At 34.8% G+C, this 20,117-nt stretch overlaps 1 long non-coding RNA gene across 1 annotated transcript in view; it reads right to left on the bottom strand.

Annotated features, from left to right (window-relative positions):
* Positions 1-20,117, bottom strand: part of LOC111742786 — a 251,542-nt gene that overhangs the window by 96,356 nt on the left and 135,069 nt on the right. Inside the window, exon 3 of the long non-coding RNA XR_002781468.1 lies at positions 10,009-10,063. This is a non-coding gene — a long non-coding RNA (uncharacterized LOC111742786). The remainder of the gene's footprint in view (positions 1-10,008; positions 10,064-20,117) is intronic.

The following is a 20,117-nucleotide window of genomic DNA, read 5'->3' as shown; positions in this document are numbered from 1 at the left end:
TTTACAAGTTTTCTAAACTAAATGCTCTAAGCAAAGAGGAGTCAGGGACCTAGAGGCAGAAAGAGGCCTGCCTAAAGTTTGACCAAGCTGACGGAAACACTAAGGCTGGCTTTATCAGGAGCAAGCTGTTCTGTAAGATAAAACTGAAAGGAAAAATAATTTAAGAGTTATTACTACTATGAACGATTATTGCCCTACTATGAACAATTATGGTTTTTGACGAATATAAAGGAAAAAAACTTGAGTTTCTATAAAATTATATTTTGTTTATAGTTTTATCACGAGACTACTCTGAGACTAAATTTCATACTTTTTGAGTATTGCACAATAGTATTAAATGCCAACTTCCAGAATAAAAACTAGCATATCACATTAAACTTTGATTAGACTCCTAGAAATGATCCTAACAAAACTGTTCTCTAAGAATGTGAGATATGTTGACAAAGGAAGTCTTTGTATCAGAATGTTTTTCCTGGAAATCAAGAAAACAAAATTTAATAAACAGTATTGATACTGTATCCACATAAAGAAAACACAAACATGCTGACAACCTCCTTTGTCTGTGGACAGTAAAACAGCTGGTGAACAGATGACCTAATTAAACAATAGCCCACACCAATGTCCTTATTTATTGTGCAATATTTGAGATATATCTATTTCACAAATATAAGTTCCTAGGAGAAAAAGGAAGAAGTTTCTTTAATTCCAAGTGCATAAGGCTACATATGATAAACTATCTTCCTAACAAAGTTGATTTCACACTCCGAAGAGTTTTATTAAGTTTCAGAAGAAAGAGTAAAGTCAACTCTAACATAATTGTTTTCCTTTTTTCCTCCAGTTGGCTATCTGCTTGCATGAATAGATAAAATACCAAAATATCGGCAATCTAGGCCTAATTACCAGAGAATAAGTGACTGAAGCAAGAAAGTACTAAATGTTGACTTTTTCTCCCAGCACTTAATGTGACAGCCTTAACCCATAAGTTCCTAGCCTCTGAACTTCCCACATCTAACGTTCCTCAGGCAATGACACATCAATGCAAGAAAGAGGACATGCCCTCAAAACATTCAAGTTTCTAAACATTTGTTAAAATCTTCATTTGTAAACTGTAACTTCCCCAACAGAAATCACTGACCATCTGTCAGGCTTAATGAACTGCCAATAGAAACTATTTTGATCTTAATTGGACCTCAGTGTGAATGTTTCTCAGAAATAAACAAATTACCAATCGCTCTAGAGGCCAATTTTCCCCATTGTTGCCTTTTCAGTGACTTTTCATTAAACCTGAGACGCTTATTCATCAAATCAGTAATACATAATAGGCTTCCTAATTTCTCTAATTCTCAAATTCCTCCTTTATCTCATATTTTTAATTGCTGGGAGATTTGAAAATTTTCTGAAACCTGCTGGACAGATTAAATAAAATTCCTTGAAGTTGCTCCCCACCTCCACTAAAAAAAAAAATTTAATAAACTAGAGTAGATTTTATTTATGCTAATAATGTTATCATTACACACTCCCTTGCTTTGAGGGAAATCAAAAGTTTATCTGTCCAATTTCATTTGTCAAATGTTTATGAAGTGCCTTTAGAAAAAATATATTCTGCTAAACACTAAAATAGTGTCATGCATTTCTATCCTAAAAGTAGAAATAACACATTTGCCAAAAATAAAAATTATTTCAAGGCTGAATGTGTCAAGAGAGGCATTAAAAAAATCATGTGATGATTCAAAAATTGAAAGAGGTCGCTTCCATTTGAAGAGAATCAGAAAATAACACGTCTTGTCACTATAGTTCTGTGTTAAGACATGTGACTCAAGATCAGTTTCTTTAACCAAAGAATAATAATAATAATTGTTATTATAAGCCTAAGTATACATTAGTTATTAATAATCAGTTTATGAAATGAGAACAAGATCTAGAGAACTTGCATCATGAGGCAGACAAGTTCTTTTTTTCAATTACTTTTGACATTCAATATTATATTAGTTTCAGGTGGTAAGCCTTGATGTGGCTCTAAAGAGGAAAAGTTTGAATCTTAAAAAAGCTAGAAGGCCTATTTAAAGGGTTATTGTGGTAAATATTGGGCACTGAGAGATATAACTTGAAATGATATAAAGGATTAAATTGCTATATCAAATTCACAAAGATGAGAGATGTTATCCAGAATTGAACCCTACTAATAATTTCAAGGAGATAGGAAATCATAAGAAAAAGGAAGGATGGAGAAGTCTAGAATAGCTAATGTCACTCCTCAGGTCATCTTGTGCAACATTAGTACTACTCTGGTCTAGATTTAACATACAAGCTTTACATGTAGCATATAGAAGCATTACTTACATAAAAAGAGCTGTTTCTGCCATAAAACATCTTCATTTCATACACAGATGGTTACATAGCTTATGTTATATTTTCCAGGTAGCCATGCCCCATAAATTCACACATTTCCAGGTTTAATATAAGCAATCCTAGACAGACCAGACACATGTACTAAAAATACTCGATGTATAAAAATTCTGCTAGTAAATACCACTACTGTGTTTGCCAGGAGTTCTATCTTTAGAATGCTTTCAAGCAGGTTTTAAGTATCTTTCCTTCCAGGGGCATCCCATAGCAGAGAGAGAAAACGATTTACAGCTCTGCAACTTACATTTTCTTTTCTAGTCCACACTCTGACATCAGTTCATACCTCCTTGACACATATTTCCTGGGTATCTTTTCATTATTTGTCTCACGACATTTTACACAGAACAATAAGCCCACTAACATCCACAACTACCATTATTTGAGCCCATCCAATGGAGAGTAAAAATTTCCTCCAGAAAGCATGTTGACTATATCCCTTCAGGAGTCTTTTGATATTACTACAAGTTTGATTAATTTTTTCCTCTATCACCTATAGTTATTTGAACCATTTCTATGTTTTGATAAATGTATTTAATTATGTGCATAGTTATTTCTAAAATATGGCCAAATTTACTCATATTTCTGGCCAACTGGTTTTCATACATATTATCTATGGGCTTCAAATTAACCTCTCAAATATTTTCTAATCATTGTATAATTCTATCAATTAACAAGCCATTTGTTATACTATATGGCTGTGAAAGAAATATTAAAGTAACATTTAACACACCATGAAATTAGTTAAAAATTATAGTGTCATTCTCCATTTCTTTCCAGCAGAAATGACATGTTCCCATGTATCACACATTCTCAATGACTGGTATTGTTTAGAAGGTATTGTTTGGGACATTCTAGATTCCATTTGGTTTTAATATAACTATATTCCAGATGCCAGTGTACAGGTATTTACAGACATTGGTTTCCATGCATCATTATCTACTATCACTCCCAATACTTCCCGTAGGTACAAGAGGATATATTCATCATTGATGTCCTAACGAAACCAATTACAAAGGGAAGAGGAATTCATTTTGTATCCATGATACCTGGGTCATTAGAAAACAATGATAGAAGCCACACTGTCCAGTGACAGCCTGCCAGAATGTAGGATTAGTGTATTCTCCCAGCCTAACCTTTCAACACTCCTGGCCACTGGACTTTAAAAACATGAAATTCAGCCATGAGTAGAATATTGAATAGTCCTTCGTCAGTGAGGGTACGAAACTTCTCCTAGCATTATCAATGATTATGCTGCTTCAGTGGAACAATTATCAATTAGTTCATTTATTTAAAGCTTTATTAGCCTCTCTACATAATGTTTTCTGAAAGAGAGTTCCCTCTAGTGTCACTGTTTGGGTTAACAAGTCTTTTTTTATTATGATGATCAACCCAGGAACAACCTGATTCAATACCCAAAGCCATTTCCTAAAATCTAAACAGAATATCTAAAGTGGCAAGGCCATTGCCTATTAAGCTACCACATATGTTACTGCCATTTGACATGCATGAGATTTCTGCAATTTGGAAATACACTCTACAATGAAAAATATTGTGTGCCACATGAAGCTCTAGTTAGATCTAGTCTGCCCTCAAATACAGCTCCATCTGAGTGCACCATAATGCTTCACATAAATATCCTTTGTATATTTCTATAAGAGACTTACTGGTAACATTGGATTACTAAGTTCCATTTCAACTTTCTTTAAGTGCATTCTATGCACATTTACATTTGATACACTCCAAGTAACAAATCAAGCTCTAATATATTTGGCAAAGGAAGCGATCTGCTTTCCATCATATGCAGGCAGTTGTTACAGCAATACTTCAGCGTAACTTATGCCCACATAGAATGCTGAAGTTCTGCTGTTTGGCATCTCTGCCTAGTAAGATTCATTCATAGTGTTTCTCTCAGGTCAACTCAGAAATAACCAGAATGGGTAAATACAGCTTGTAAACAATGAACTGAACAAAAGCTGAAGTTAGACACACTAAGCTGATTCGTGAGACGTGCCAACAGCAATCAAGGCTCAACTACAACAAGATGGCACACATAACCCACAAAAGGGACATACCTGGAGTATCTGGCTCAGGTGACCAGAGAGACTGTGCCACTGGGCCCCACAGAACAACTGCTACACAGGCCACTCTACCAAGACTGGGAGATATAGTATCTCTACCTAATACATAGAAACAAACCCAAGGAGGCAGCCAAAATGAGGAGACAAAGAAACGTGTCCCAAATGAAACAAAGAACAAAGCTCCAGGAAAAAAAAAAAAAACTAAACAAAATAGAGACAAGCAACCCACCAGATGTAGAGTTCAAAACACTGGTTACAACGATGTTCAATGATCTCAGTGAGAATGTCAGCAAAGAGATAGGAAACACAAAAAAGGAGAAAAAAAATAACTGCCCTCCTCACCAGGAAGTCTTTATATCCTGGACATGTGGAAGCAAACCTGAGCTAATCCTCATATCTATAATTGTTTTCCCTTTTAATTTGAGTATTGCAGAACTAACCCCTGGCTGCAAATTCCTAAAATGCAGCTGCTTTTTAATACTTGATTAATAAATTATAATTAGAAAATGCTAAGTATCATATATTTGCATCTTGATGAGAATATTAGAAAGGAGGAAATCAAAATAATGATTTCTTGTGTTCTTGAGAAGTTCTATAGAATTTAGTGTTTACATCTTGATTACAAAGCCTCTTCGCAATTTACAAGATATTCCTCAGCTCTGCCTCTCATTTAAATTTGATTAATCCAGATGACCTTGTTCTAACAGCTGGTGGTTTACTATGATTTTTCTTTGGGAGGAGGAAGGGGGAAATTGCTAATAAAAAAGAAAATTTTAACTTTAAAATATATGAGTCCTAGGAAAATATATTATAACTTTTATGAAGATTAAATATTCAAGAATTATACTCAAAGCTGGTATATTTATAGCTTTCTGCACTGGGCTGAAAAAATTATCAATATCCACCTCTTATAGAAAGACTTTTTAAATAATTGCATCTAATTAATAATAAAACCTGAATATGTGTAGCAGGGACAAAATAATATTTCAACTTAACTTATAAGCACTTAATATATATATAATAATTGTTTATAACTTTTCTATATATATATATGTATACATACACATTTATGTGTATATATAGAGAGAAAAAGTTGTAAAACTTTGCCAAAAAAATATAACTCAATCTAATATATTTCCATCAGATAAAATTAATAAATAAACCGAAGCAAGAGAGAAAATGTCTTGTTTTTGCTATTTTTAAGTGTAATAAAATACATTTATGGGCAATGAGAAAACAAAAAGAAGTGGTAATTCTGATGTTAGTCCTTTTGGAATTGCTAAAGCAGTTTGTAACTGATTCCCATATTATCCCTGTGCAATATGAATTACATACATTATATAATAAGTGTTTATTGAAACGGAAATACCAGAAAGTACCCACTTTGGCCTATTGAAAAAAAAATCACTTTAACTGTGGAAAGCAGATTATCCCAGAAACTAAACTAGCATTAAATAATATCCTTAAAATTTTTCATGAACACAGGAAGAAAATAAAACTGGATATGAATAGTCTTCCAAGTTTTTCACTGTTTGTCTGTGATTTTACAGATTGTAAGAGAGTTTGAAGTAAGTCCAGTAGAGAAATAAGAAGTGAGATTTTATATAAACATCAGTGAAGATATAAATATGAGATCTACTATTTATATTACAAAATGAAACTTTTTTGCAGCTCACAGTCCATCCATGAGTCTTCCTACATCCCCTGGATCACGTGAATTAGTTCAATGCTACATCTGTCAGAACCATTCTTGGAGAATGCTAATGGAAAATACTCTTTGCACACACCTATGACCAGGCACCTGTGACTCTCACTACCTGCAAATAACGCCTGGCAACCTCAAACTCTTCAGACACAGGACAGCTGGGTGAAAAGTAAATCTCCTGGGCATTGTAAAAAAAAAGGTTTGATTTTTTTTTCATAGTCATAATATTTCTATCTTCAGATATAATAAGATTGGGTTGGGCAATTTCAGGACCTAGTGTCAAATCCACCTTAAATATACTGATCATTTTATGTAGGCCAAAATCTTAAGGAAGGAGACAGCACTCTCTTTAATTCATATTAAAACACTGCCGAGTTTTTTGGGGGAAGGAATGGTGTACCTGTTAAGATTGCTTCCAATACCTGTCAGTAACCACAGCCTAGATTGCACATATTTTGGTGTAATTTCACTTAGTAGATATTTTAGTGTGGAAATACAGGGAGGAAGTATGATTTTGTTTCTAATTTGGCTACCCTGAAATTCATTTCCAATTCAAATGAGAAAATAAATGCTTAATTCTTTTTAATTGTCAATGTATATGGAAGGAGTTAGTGTAATAGTCATCTCCCCAATAACAAGGCTTTTGTTTTATTTTCTCTTTTCTGATATCATTATGGAGTATAATTATAGCCATGTTTTTTTTCAATGATAAAATCACCCCACCTTTGGCCAAGGAGCCCTTGGCTTCTATGCAATTTTGACAAAACTTCATTAGTCCTTGAAAGCCTCTTTGCTTTCTGGCACATCTCTGGCTCATCTTTTACATTATCTGTTTCATACCTATAAACTGCTATAGCTTTAAGGAACATTGTTCTTTGTGATGAATCATATTAAGAACCCAAAATCAGAGTGCTAAAAAAGCTCGTTGCTAGGGGTGGCATTTTCTTCCTTTCAAAAACAGAGCTGGCAATATAATTTGTTACTAGAAAAATATATATATGTAAGTTTATATGGTTATTGAGTTCATATACACATTGAACATTACAGGGTTTTTATTTAGATTATTTGACTTTATACTGATTTCTTTTGCCTACATAAAAAAAATTTAAATAATACTATTAAAATTAAAATAACTAAGTAGTATACTGAGAGAAAAACATTGTCATTTTTATTCTTTAGAATATATCACTCCAAGGTATAATAATTAAAACAAAATGGTATCAGCACAGGATTGTTAAATATATATGAATGGAAGAAAATTAAGATTTCTGAAAGATTTTTAAAAAGGCAATTCAAATCAGTGGGGTCCATCTGTTTGGAATGCTATAACAAAATACCATAGAGTAGCTTATAAATGACAGAAATTTACTTCATAGTTCTGGAGGTTAGAAGTCCAAAGTCAAGATGCCAGAAGCTTTCAGTGTCTAATGAGATCCTGCTTCCTGGTTCATAGATGGTCATCTTTTCACTACAACTGCACATGGGAAGGGAGGCAAGGGAGTTTTCTGGGGTCTCTTTTATAAGAGCACTAGTCTAACTCACAAGGGCTCTGTCTTCATCATATAATCACCTCCCAAAGGCCTCACCTCCTAATATCATCACATTGGGGGTTAGGGTTTCAAGAAATGACTTTTGGAAAGACACATTCAGTCTATAGCAAGTAAATGGCATGCATACAGCCACACACTTAAAAAATTTGTTATATTCCTCTCCTACACAAAAATAAATTTTATCGGGGTACAAACGATAAATGGAAAAAGCAAAAGTATTAATAATAAATATATTAAAATCACTTTTAATCTGAAAGAAAAAAATTCCTTTCTAAAGATGAAAAACTGAGATTCAAAAAAAGGAAAAGATTAAAGACTACTTGAAACAGAAGTAAAGGATATGAGACACTAAAAGAAAATATTTCCAAATGTATTATACCATTATATATTAAGGAAGAACTTCTATAAATTAATTTTTAAAAGAAAAGACATTGAACCATAATTTTGTAAGATGTTTCCATTGAGTAAAACTGGATAAAATGCACATGGAATCACTTTGTATTACATTTTACAATTGCATGTGAATTTATAATTATCCCAAAATTTAAAAGTTTAATTAAAAAAAAGACACGAATATATATTTACAGAAAAATAAATACAAATAACCACCTGAAAAGATGTTCATCCTCACTAATATTTAAAAAAACACAAGATAAAAGCAAAATGCCATTTTTGCAAAGATATTGGGAATAATTAAATTGATTCAATGACAGCCAAGATGCAGGAAACAAAATTCTAAAAAAGTTATGGTGGGAGTATAAATTGGTACACTTTTTTTGAAAGGCAGTATATTAATCAATCAAAATGTTGACCTTTTATGGCACAGCAATTTCAAACCTAGCCATCTAGCCCTTAGAAATACGCAGAGGCAAAATGATATGTGTACAAGAATATTCATTAAAGTTCCTTATAGTCATTATTGCTTATTATAAATTTCATTGTCAATTGATATATAAGTGGTTAAAAATATGTGGTACATTTATAATATAAGGAAGACATAAACTGATGTAAGGAGATACTTATATCACAAATTATGTATAGCATGATCTAATTTACCTTTTAAAACACATATGTAAAAATATATGCAAATATTGTACATATATACATATATTATATATGTACATACACTTGATTTTCATCACCTATAAATATCGATGACATTTCTGTGTAGTGCATGTGCCAATGGAAGAAAAACCAATAGCTGGTAACTAGGTTTGTTTTACAGGGAAAACAATTATTTTTGGAAAAATAAACTGATAAGCATTTGAAATAAATAGTAAATCCCAGAGGACAGATGTTGGTTTATACCAAGGTTTCAGAGAATAGGGTAATATCACTGTGCATGACTCAGGAGAGTAATTTTCCAGAGGAGGAGGGAGATGGCAGAACAAATAAGAGAAAATGAAGGATGAGAAGAAAGTGGCAGAATAAATGAGAAAAAATGAAGGATGAGAAGAAAGAACCTGAGGAATATGAGAGACAGGGAAGGGTAACCAAACATAACTTAAGTGGTAAAGTGGTCAAGAATAAGTATTTCAGAGAGGAGAGAATGTCTAATAGAAAAAAAGATTTTGAGATGTTTGCAACATTGCTCAAAGGTATCGGCCTGATGACATACGACTCATCTAAAAAAAATGTAATATAGTATAAATGCTCTATGTGGACAAAGTTATTGTAAAAACAAAACAAAACAAAACAATGTAGGGGTTGATGTAACCTCTGGAGAATATGAAATAGAACAGATATGTGTAAAGAAGTCCCAAGACATGAAGGTGACAATAATAACAATAAGACAATAAAAAGACCCCAGGTATCCAGAGAAATCTTATTGGAACCTCTAGAAACATTGCATGGGGTAAAGTTTTAATTTGTCTTGTTCAACTATGGATGACCCAGAAGATCCAACCAACATCTGAGTTGTATGTGATTCTGGACTGTTTGATTTTTTTTTAACTATGAAATGTATTACTACTGTATGAAGAAAAGGGAGAGAGGGAGACATGATAAATAAAGAAAAGAAGACATGGATTGCTGGCACCCTGTAATGAACTAGAACTAGGAGCAAAACTAGCTGAATAATGTCCAATACACATCTTCGCTTTACTAGTTCCTCCTTCAATGTCCCCATTTCAGTTAATAATATTACTGCTTAACCCATCACTTCACCTTAAATATTACCATTATTTTTCATTCTCCAACTCTACATTTTCTTTACTTCACTCAGTTACAACACCTTGATGATGAACATTGATTGAAAATAAAAAATTACTTTTATATGAAAAAGGCATCCTCTTCATCTCAGGTTCAGGAGGAAAGTAGATGTTCTGTAGAAAAAGAGAAGAAATGTTCAGCCAGATTAGCTAGAATCAACCAGCCAGGTGAGCCATAATCAACCATGGTAATGACATACTGACAGACTATGCAGACTGATCAAACTCGTATCCAAATTCATTATCTCTTACATGCAGGCACTCTTCTCCATTCTGCCACTGATCTCATTCAAGTGACATCGCTTCTTAGATGCATGATGATAGATGCCTACTAACTATTCTGGCAACTTGTCTCTACCTATTCCACTCCATTCTATGTGACAATTCTAGATTAATATTAGCTTCAGTCATGGCTCTATATTATAAGCTACCAAAACTGACTTGGGTTAACATAAGCAGAAAAATAATTGTACACAAAATATCAGGAAGTCCTCAAAATCTGTTGGAAGGCTATAGAACCAAGTTCAGGAAATCAGAGTGAAAGAAGGTGAGAAAGTGGGGAATGAACTCAAGGTCAAACGTGAAGAGTCAGGTGATTTCTAGTCTAGATGGTTGCGTAGATAAATGGTTTGCCTCCTTTCGTGGCCACATCAAAATTATAACTAAACTAGAGAACAACCATCATTGAGAATCACCTGAAGTCTAGCTGAACAGAACTCCTACAACTAAGGACACAGAGAAGATGCCACCTAAAGACTGGTAGGAGAGGCAAAAATGTGGGGAAAGCTGGTCCCACACCCATATGCGGTGGTTAAAAATTAGGATGGCTATCTCGGCTCTGGAGATTCCCCCATGGATCAAGGTATTCTAGCCCAACACCAGGCTCCCCGGCCCAGGGTTCCAGAGCTGTGAAGAGAAGTCCCCACAACTTCTGGCTATGAAAACCAGCAGAGATTGTGACTTAGTGAGACAAAATCCCACACATTCTTCTTAAAAGGCCAGAGCATGAACTTATTCACTGATGAACTCACTTGCTCTGAGCTGGGGCAGCAGTTTGAAAGGCACCAGGAACATAGAGGGAGGAACTGAATTGTCTGATTCAAGGGTGAGGGCTAGAGGGGTAGCTTTCTCCCAGACAGTACTGTGGGCAGAATCCACTGTTCCTTTGTAGAGCTTTCCCCAATTCTGGAGTGCAGACACAGGGAGCAACCCTATCTGAGTCTCTATCAACCTAACACTGGTCCCTTGGTCCTGGTGATTCCCTGAGACCCTGCCCCACCCAACTTGTGGGCACACCCAAGCCAATTCTAGCGGCTTTTCCATACAAAAGGCCTGTCTTGCCTCATGTTGCAGAACTTCACAAAATTCTCTCAGAACTTCACAAAACCCAAACAAGCACACCCAAACCTCACAAAACCCTCTTACTTAGCAGCCTCAAGCCTGACAGTGGCAGTAACCTGCCTCAGTTCACAGCTTAGGCACTCAAAGCACCTCTAAGCCCAGCGCGGGTGAAGGCCATCTCTAGATTGGTTGGTGCCTCATGCCAGGTGCCCCTGGGCAGGGTACAGGCTGCAACTGAACTTGGCCAGAGGCAGGGCCCCTCCCAGAAAGCCCAGAGGCCAACACACCCAGTAGCTAGCTTCTGATAAGCCGAAGTGCCAACTGGACCACATCTGAGAACAACATACTCAAAGGGAAGACTGGGCAGACACTAGAGCCTAAAGTGAATCCTGCTCTGTAAGTTCAGCCTCTGCACAACAGCTCCTCCAATATAGTCACCAGCCAGTCTTCACAACAAATCAGCCTGAGGGTCATTCCCTCCTATTGATGTACCAACACCAATCAAGGCTCAACTATAACAGAAGGGCATACACAACCCACACAAAGGGACATATCTGTAGAACCTCGCTCAGGTCACCAGGGAGACTGTGCCACTAGGCCCCACAGGACAACTCCTTCTTAAGGCCACTCTACCAAGACTGGGATACATAGTATCTCTACCTAATATGTAGAAACAAACCCAGGGAGGCAAGCAAAATGAGGAGACAAAGAAACATGTTCCAAATGAAACAAAGAACAAAGCTCCAGAAAAAATAAAATAAAATAAACAAAATAGAGATGAGCAAACTAACAGATGCTGAGTTCAAAACACTGGTTATAAGGATGCTCAATGATCCCAGTGAGAACTTCAATAAAGAGATAGGAAACAAAAAAAGAGAAAGAAAACATAAAAAAAGAATCAATCAGTAATAAAGAATATAATAATTGAAATGAAGAATACATCAGAGGGAATCAACAGTAGATTAGATGAAGCAGAGGATAGAATCAGCAATTAGAAAGAGAAGGCAGCTGAAAACACCCAATCAGAACAGAAATAAGAAAAAATAATCCAAAAATATTAGGTTTAAGGGGCCTCTAGAACAGCTTCAAATGTAACAACATCCACATCATAGGGGTAATAGAAGGAGAAGAGAGAAAGCAAGGGATTGATAACTGATCTGAAGAAATGACTCAAAACTTCCCTAACTTGGTGAAGGAAATAGACTTACAAGCCCAGGATGTACAGAGAGTCCCAAATATAATGAACTCGAAGAAGCTCACACCAAGATACATCATAATTAAAATTCCAAAGCCTAAAGACAAAGAGAGAATCTGAAAAAAATCAAGAGAAAAGCAGTTAGTTACTCACAAGAGAGCTCTCATAAGACTGTCAGCTGATTTCTCAACAGAAACTTTGCAGGCCAAAAGAGATTGGCATGAAATATTCAAAGTGATGAAAAGCAAAGACCTACAACCAAAATTACTCTACCCAGCAAAGCTATCATTTAGAATCAAAGAACAGATAAAGACCTTCCCAGACATGAAAAAGATAAAAGAGTTGTCACCACCAAACCAGTATTATAAGAAATGTTAAAAGAAATGTTTTAAAAGAAGAAAAAGATGAAAAAGATGATTATTAAAATGGTAATAACTACATATCTATCAACAATTACTTCAAATGTAAATGATTAAATTCTCTAATCCAAAGTTATAGAGTTGCTAAAGGGATAAAACGACAAGACCTTTATGTATGCTGCCTACATACATTTGAGGCTCACTTCGAATTGAAATACACACAGACTAAAAGTAAAAGGATGGAAAAAGAGCCTTCATGAAAATGGGGGGAAAAAAAACAAACAAAAAAAGCTGGGTTAACAATACTTACACCAGACAAATAGACTTTAAAACAAAGACTATAACAAGAGACAAAGTAGGACCCAGTAATCTCACTTCTGGGCATTTATGTAAAGAAACCCAAAATACTACTTCAGAGAGACATGTGAATCCATATGCTCATTGCAGCGTTATTTGCAATAGCCAAGATATGGAGGCAATCTCGGTTTCCACCAATGGATAGATAAATAAAGAAAAGAGGTGGTACATCTATATAATGGAATATGACTCAGCCATGAAACAGAATGAAATCTTGCCATATGCAACAACATGGATAGGCCAAGAGGGTATTATGTTGAGTGGAGTCAGACAGAGAAAGACAAATGCCATATGATTTCACTTACATGTGGGATCTAAAAAATAAAAAAAAATAAAAAAAAAAAACAGAAACAAACTCATAGATACAGAGAACATTTTGATGGTTGACAAATAGGTGTGGCTTGGGGGGATGTGAAAAAGAAGAATGGATTAAGAAGTATAATTTGTTAGTTACAAAATAGTCATGAGGATGTAAAGTATAGCATAAAAAATATAGTCAATAATATTATAATAACTATATATAGTATCAGAAATGTACTAGATTTATCAAGGCAATCACTTCATAAGTTATATTAATGTCTAATCACTATATTGTACACCTGAAACTAATATAACATTGTATGCCAGCTGTAATTGAAAATATTTTTTAATTATTTTAAAAATAAGATAAAATAATTTTTAAAAAGAAGTCAAAGGAGGACACAGCAGCTGGTGCCACTGCCAGTGGACACTCACCACCACCCCAGCTAGATACATTGTTAACATGATAGATTGCTGTATGTTACCACATCATTGTGTTAATCCTTCAAATTAAGAATGTCATAGGTGTTTCTAATTGGCTGAGTGAAGGTCATGTATCTATGGCTTCAAGTGAAGAGAAGAAATGTATGCCTCCTCTTTGGTTTCCATTGTGGAAGACAAACCTTAATTACCAACTAATACCTCAAAGTAGGACATTCCCCCCAAATAGAAATGGTGATCAGATTCCAAACTAATTATGTTAACTACAATCTTCGTTAAAGAAATCCCTTACCATTGAATCCACATTCCTAAATACGGAATAAGGGCAATAATCATTTCATCCCCCAGACTCCCTTTTCAGCTTTTTCTTCTCTTTTTTCTTTTAATTACTTTTTCAGTGACCATTACCCAGTCTCACCTCATCTCTCAGAAAGTTCTTTCTGCTGCTAATTACCCTTCCTTCTTTCTACCTGTACAAAAGTTACCCCACCTTCAAGAGTCCTTCTCAAATGTAACCTCTTCTAAATCTTTTCCATATTCCCAGGTAATCTTCCCATTTTGGGGGGAGGTCCCAATTTATAATACTTACATTCTTCCCAAATATGTTTTAATTAATTATTTGTGTGCATTCTATCTTTCCCTCTAGATTACAAATTCTTTAAGAACAGAGTATGATGTATTTTTCACATTCTTAACTTAGGTGCCAAATAAATGCTGAGCTGATGGTGCAAATGTAGCACTCAAAAGCAGATCTAAAACATAATAATTCACAAGCAGAAATTGTTTACAGAATTGCTGTGGAACAAAAAGACAAGGATAATATAATAATAGAAATGGCCTTTAAAAAAGTTCTATATAAACAGAAAAATCTGAATTTAAAAAATTATCTCTCTTTATATATTTACCTACAAAAGTATTTATTTTCAGAAAGATTTATTACAACTTTAAAAAGGTAAACTTGCTAGGAGTATTAAAATATCATTTGATTTGCAAAAACATGTTATTTTAAGTATCTATTATATAAAGAAAAGTACACATATACATAAATACAAAGGATAAAACCCTTTCATCAAACTCCCACTCTTCCAAAAATATCCTCTCTGGTTCTATGATCTACAAGTAAGTAAAGAGGGGAAAAAAAGAGCTGGTTCAGTGGAAAGCAACAAATGGTGATTGAAAGGCTTAGAAAAAGATCTATTAAAGAAGGTCATGAAAATAGATATTATTCAGCATGAAGTTTAAAGGTTGATTTGAGGCAATTTAATAGCAATCTATAAATATATGAAGGGTTCTCACACAGGGAATAATCATCAGCTTTTCTCCAATTTCAATTTGGACCAGAACGAGAAAAATTATGTTTTTTAAAAGGAAGAATTCTTGATAGTAGGAATTATTTAATACTAAAATGGATAGCTAAGAAGAGTTGTGAACTCTCGTACCCTGTGAGAGGGCTTTAAAATATAGCTCAAAACACACAGCCTGCCAGAGGGAAAGAAACTTATTCACTAACCCTTCAAAGTCTCTTTCAACGTCTAGAGTCAGAAGTTTTAATTTCATTTCTCTTTTAGAACATTTTACTATTTTTTGGATTCCCTGTTTTGCCTATGAAAAACTGTTGAAAGAATAATTTTAGGATTTGATTATATTCCAATTTTCTCCCACATCCATCTTAAAGTTCTGCCATTTTGATGATTACATTCTGGCATCTATTTGAGTATTAAACATAGGGAGAATGTGAGCAAGAACATGTGCAATATAAATTTTGAAATATAGTTAACATATTTTAGTTAGTTTCTTAATAAAATAACTATAATGTATTTCAAATATTATATTGCATGTGTTCTTGCTCACTGCTTATATAGATTCTTGCTCACTGTCTTCATCCCCAAGAAGATACTAGCAAAGCATAACTCTTCCACCTTCTTACTTCTACCTTCTTCTCCTATGTCCTGAAGATGGTTTATATTTGGAACAAAGAAGCTCTTATGCTTCTGTTGTTAATTCCCACAAGCTTGTCTATTAACATTGATATAGATAAAGAAAACAGTCTGAAGATAGCCATGACATAACTAGCCTCAAGGTTAACAATGTTACATGTTACATTAAAATTTCTATTTGTTTTCCACTAACCAAATGGATTGAAAGTCTCAGAATTTAAAGAAAACTTGATTTTTTTTTAAAAAAAAAAAACCCTATACAGTAAAAATACATTCAATCACAGAAAGTTAAAAAAAATGTTAAAATAATTTTATTGGCGTATCAGTCAGGGTTCTCCAGAAAAACAGAACTAACAGGAAATACTCAGAAGGAGAAACAGAGATAGATACAGAGAGTTTGTGGGCTGACAAATCTGTATAACAGGTAGCTGCCCTGTGACTCAAGCAAGAGTTGATATTGTAATCGAGTCCCAAATTTGTAGGCAGGCTGGCTAGCTAGAAAGTCAGGCAGTATTTCTGTGCCACAGTCTTGAGGCACAATTCTTTATTCCTCAGGAAATGTGTTTTTATTCTTATAGATTTTAACTGATTAGATAAAGCTTACCTATCTTATCAAAAATAACTGCCTTTATGAAAAGTCGATTTATTGTAGTATGAATTACATTTATAAACACCTTTACAATAAAAGCTAGACTAATGCTTGACCAAACAACTGGACACAACTTAGCTTAGTTAAGTTAATGCATAAAATTTAAACATCACAACTGGTTTCTTTGTTTTTAAACTTAGGAAGTGGGAGTTTTTACAAATTTCTTTGTTCTGAAGTCCCCAAATATTTTCAACTCATCCTTGATAATAAGCATAGGTTATTTGAAAATAATTTGAATTGTATATAGATTCATTTAGACAACAAGTATTTATTGAGCACTACTATAACCTGAAACTATTCTAGATTCTAGAGATATAGAAATAGAGAAGATACACAAGGCCTTTGCCATCTTGGACTTTACATTCATCTCATTTAGAGTACTTATTACCGCTCAAAATTTTATTTTTTATATCTGCTAGCTTATTTATTAGTGTACTGCCAATGATATCATTTTTAATAACTTGGAAATATTTTCTGGTTTTTTATTGCTTATGCCTAATGCATTCAGGTTCAGGTAGATAATAAGTAACCAAGACATGTGCTAAATGAATAATAAATACTTTAGTACAGTCTTTCCATCTTACAGATGATAAAACAAAGACCAGAAAACTTGACTTATTTAAAGTCATACAATTTTAATCATTTGACCAGGAATAGAGCACAAATACGCAGATTCAAATATCATCCAATAAAGCACATATGTAAAAGGTGCATTCAGCAAACATTTATGAAAATCCCGTTAATTTATAAAAATAATGGTCCCAACAAAGAGCAATTACATTCATGAAGTAATCCAAGGGTATAATTAAATCTTTATTATCTTTTTTCTTCCACAAAATTAATGTCAAATTGACTACCTTTTTTGAACTTAAGTTAAAAAAAAAGCCTTGGTATTTTAAAATAAAGGTATAACTTGAGCTCCACTGACAACTACAAAAGAATTAGCACTAAGAGTTTCAGAGCCTTAATAAATTATTCTATCAAACCACACTGTCTAAATTTGATACAAATAGTTTAGTACTTAAACAAAACTATAATAGCTTGAAAGTCTATCTCAAGCTTCTTCCAAAAACAACCCTGGTTTCTCATGGGAAATTCACTTCATGATGCTGAAGTGGAAACAGTCCCCAAACTCCTATATTCTCTTCTTCACCCTGAGTTCAAGGATAAGACCACAACCAGAATAAATCATTCAAAGTACTATATTTCTCAGAAGTTGGTTTCTAAAGAAATTTATAACGCAATACAATAAAATTAAATTGTGAAAAGTCAAAGACAAAGAGAATTTTGAAATCAGAAAAAGTGACTCATCACATACAAAGAAACTCCCTTTAGAATATTAGTGGATTTCTCAGCAGAAATATTTGCAAGACAGGAAAAGAGTGAAATAATGTATTCAAAGTGCCAAAAGAGGGATTCTGGGAAACACAGCGGAGTGAGAGATATCCTCAGATCTCTCCCCTTGAAATAACAATAAGCTGAACATCTAAAACTCAACAAAAATCACCCAAACTGTACACCAGCAAGTCCAAGCTTGGGATCTGTGCATAAGTGCTACCACAGGTCAGAACCCCGGGTGTCAGGCGGTAGACTGGGAGAAATAAAGAAGCTGCCTCTCACAATCGCTGGAGCTCCCTGTAGGAGGAAGGGGAGGGGAGAAGGAGCAGTAAGTTCCCTGAACAGCCCTACCTGGGAAAACTGTGAGCTCCACGTAGCTGGCCAGCGGCAGGGCCCAGTCATCAGGGCAGAAGGCAGAGAAGCGGGACAGCAGAAAAACAACAGTTGATTTTTACTGGCTGTGGTTGCAAAACCAAGGCTGAGCTGCAGCCTCCAACTCCAACCCAGAGGGCCTCTCCCCGCATACCCTCTGAGACCAAACACCACAGAGCCCCGGAGGGATCTGAGCAAATGCTGCCAAGACTGAAGCTACCTCTCACAGACTCTGGAGCTCCCTACAGGAGAAGAAGGGGAGAAGGTGCAGGAACTTCCCTGAACAGCCCTGCCTGAAGTGCTGTGAGTTCCATGTGGCCGACAGCAGGACACAGTCATCAGAACAGAAAGTAGAAAAGTGGGACGGGACAGCAGAGAAAAAAAACAGTCGATTTTTACTGGTCCTGGTTACAAAACTGAGGTTGAGCTGCAGCCCTCTACCCCCAACCCAGAGGGGCCCTCCCCCCATAACCTCCTAGAAAGAACACCACAGAGCCCAGGGGAATCTGAACAAATGCTGCCGAGACAATTGCTGACACTGACAGAGACTGAAACTGAGGGTAGCAAGCATGATTAAATATCTACAGGAAAATTAAAAAAGCATTATTTAGGCTTTATATAAAGCAGGGATCCAAGAGGCTTAGACGTCACCTACTGCAAACCAAAAGAAAAGCGCCTTCTTTGCAACAGGCTAAAGAGAGATCTTTATATAATAAATCTTCTTTCTGGAAAAACAGCAGAATACACTTCCATTAATGCCCAGGCAGAGAAATAGTCCATTAAACACCATGAACAACCAAGGTGACAAGGCATCTAAGAAAGAAAGAGAGAAATCTCCAGAAAATAAGCTTACAGACATAGAAATATGCAACTTAAATGACAGAGACTTTAGAATGGTACTTCTGAAAAAATTCAGTGTGTTCCAAAATGAGTCATATCAACAATTTCAAGAATTAAAAAAACAACTAGATGAGCAGAGCAAGGAGATTGAAACCCTCAAAAAGAATAAAATAGATCTTCTGGAGATTTAAAAAAAAAAACACTGCAAGAGATGAAAAACAAAATAGCAAGCTTAGGAAATAGAGTCGACCACATGGAGGAAAGGATCAGTGATATCGAAGACAGAAATCTAGAAATAAATCAGAAGGAAGAAGAGAGAACAATGAAAAATAATAAAAGATAAATACAAGAACTACTTGACAACATCAGGAGAGGAAATATAAGAATAATGGGCATTATCGAAGGCGAAGAAAAGGAGCAGGGACTAGATAGCATTTTCCAACAAATAATGAATGAGAATTTTCAAATCTAAAGAATGAGCTAGAGCTGGGAATTCAAGAAGTCAACAGAACACCCAATTATCTCAACCTAAAAAAGCCTTCTCCAAGACACACTGTCTTAAAGTTATCAAAAATCAACGACAAAGATAGAATTCTCAGGGCAGCCAGAAAGAAGAAAACGATAATTTATGAAGGTAAATCCATTAGATTATCCTTGGACTTCTCAGCGCAGACCTTACAAGCCAGAAAGGAATGGAATCAAATATTTAAACTATTAAGTGAAAAGAACTACCAGCCTAGAATAATGTATCCAGCTAAGCTCTCCTTTAGATATGAAGAAGAACTTAAGACCTTTCCAGGCATACAAAAATTGAGAGAATTCTCCACTACGAGGCCTGCACTACAGTAAATACTGAAAGGGGTCAGCTCACCTAAAAGAAAATGACAAAAAAAACAAAAACATAATTAGGAGTAAAATGACAATCAGGCAAATAGAAACAGAGGAGTGTAATCCTTACTAATAACAGGGCATTATAACGTTAAATAATAAGAAGAGAATTGCTATAGCAAGATAGTAATGAACGTTCAGCATACATAGG

This window comes from Pteropus vampyrus, unplaced genomic scaffold (assembly GCF_000151845.1).
Source record: "Pteropus vampyrus isolate Shadow unplaced genomic scaffold, Pvam_2.0 Scaffold4, whole genome shotgun sequence".
NCBI classification, from domain to species: Eukaryota; Metazoa; Chordata; class Mammalia; order Chiroptera; family Pteropodidae; genus Pteropus; species Pteropus vampyrus.
This window is presented reverse-complemented; position numbering and strand designations above follow the sequence as displayed.